Here is a 1,852-nt window from a genome sequence, read left to right as displayed (position 1 = left end):
ACCTTCCTCACAAACCCTTAATAATTTATACATTATTTTATTTTTTAATGTCTTACACTGTCTGACATCTCCTTTCACCCACTTTTCTGTTTTCTTTCCCCAGGGAGGGGCTTATATGTAGATCCCTGTGATTGGTTCCCCCTTTCTATGCCACCTTCCCCTTCCTCTCCTGGTATCGCTACACTCATTGGTCCTGAGGGTTTTATCTGTCCTGGATTCCCTGTGCTGGTAAAAGGTCTTAATGTACAGCATTATAGATAAATCTTTACAGACAACCCTTCGAAACAGACATGGTTGAAAAAGCAATTTTTATAACACACGTGCCCCCCAAACTATCCTTCCATTGCCCCATAGCCACTCCATGATAAAGTGAAAAGCACATGTCCTTGCAAGTGTGCCCCTTTTAACCACTCATGTAATCCCACAGGTAACCAAATAACCAAACTCTTCGCTCTCAACTCAGTCAGCCACAGGACAGGGTAGGATTGTTGTCTATGTGGGTTTCCAAAACTGTAATTACGTACAGAAATAGAAAAGCCTCATCTTTCTCCTCCAGAGCGGATGGTAGTTTTCAACTGCTGACCTTGTGGTTAGCAGCCCAACACATAACCCCCATTGCCACTAGGAATCCACTGTATAAACCTTGTGCTGGGAATTTAAGGTCGGTAATGAAAGGGCTTTGCCCTCAGGCAGAGTGTGTTTGTTGGGACTCTCTTGGCCAGTCCCAGGAGAGCCAGTCTCACCCTCAGGAACTTGCCTGAGTATGCCCTTGGTGGAAACTGGGGTCCTACGGTCTTGTGGTTCAGAGTCATGGTGGGACCAAGACGGCTGGAGGGCCTCACAACCAATTCTTTCAAGTTCGCTAATCCTCAACAATAGGTTATGCATTGCAGGCACTGTCCCTTCCCTATTTCTGTAGTCCCTCTGTTCTCTCTTTCTCTCTCTCTCTCTCTCTGTCTCTCTCTCTCTCATGGGAGAGCTACACTTCCATCCTTGGCTCCGAGCGAGAAAGAAATCACGCTGAAGCCAGGTTTGTGATCCAAGTGAGTTTACAGAGAACAGAAGCGGCACAAGTGCGTGGGACCGCGGCTCAGCCGCTGGGAAAGAGAGAGCATCAGGGCAAAACTTCTGGCTTTTCAGGGGCCTCCTTGGGAAGCGTGGTTGACAATATTGGCCGACCCCATTGGCTGAATCAAAGTCACCTGGCTTAGATGGGCCAATCCCGGTGTACCGCCCACCTAGGTATACACCACCCCTTCCTGGCCAGGCTCTCCAGCCTAACACCTGTCATTGTTATATCCATCTGATACCAGTTAAGATTTGGGGACAGTTCCTTTTGTTTTCCCATGTCCTGTTTAATCAGCTGACTGGCTGTGGGGTTTCTTGACACCATATGGCTTCATGCTGATGGGATCCTTCATCTGGATGATTTACTTTTTTTTTTCTTTGTCTTGTCATTGTCCTGTTTAATAGTTAATAAATAAATAGGACTCAATTATCTTTTAATTTGGGGGCTCTTTTCCCCCTGGTAGCGCTATGCAATGGTTTTCAACCTTCCTCATGCCGCCACCCTTTCATACAGTTCCTCATGTTGTGGTGACCCCCAACCATAAACTTATTTTTGTTGCTACTTCATCACTGTCATTTTGCTACTGTTAGGAATTGGGTAACCCCTGTGAAAGGGTGCTTCAACACCCAAAGGGGTCGTGACCCACAGGTTGAGAACCGTTGTGCTATTGGGCAAGTGTTGGACTGATACCTACCAGGTTGGCAGCACAAACCCACCAGCTGTTCCTTCCGGGAAAGGTGAGGCTGCCTGCTCCAGGAAAGACGGATAGCCTTGGAAACTCTC

This window comes from Echinops telfairi, unplaced genomic scaffold, assembly GCF_000313985.2.
Source record: "Echinops telfairi isolate 266 unplaced genomic scaffold, ASM31398v2 ScPeMD7_7458;HRSCAF=8496, whole genome shotgun sequence".
NCBI classification, from domain to species: Eukaryota; Metazoa; Chordata; class Mammalia; order Afrosoricida; family Tenrecidae; genus Echinops; species Echinops telfairi.
This window is presented reverse-complemented; position numbering follows the sequence as displayed.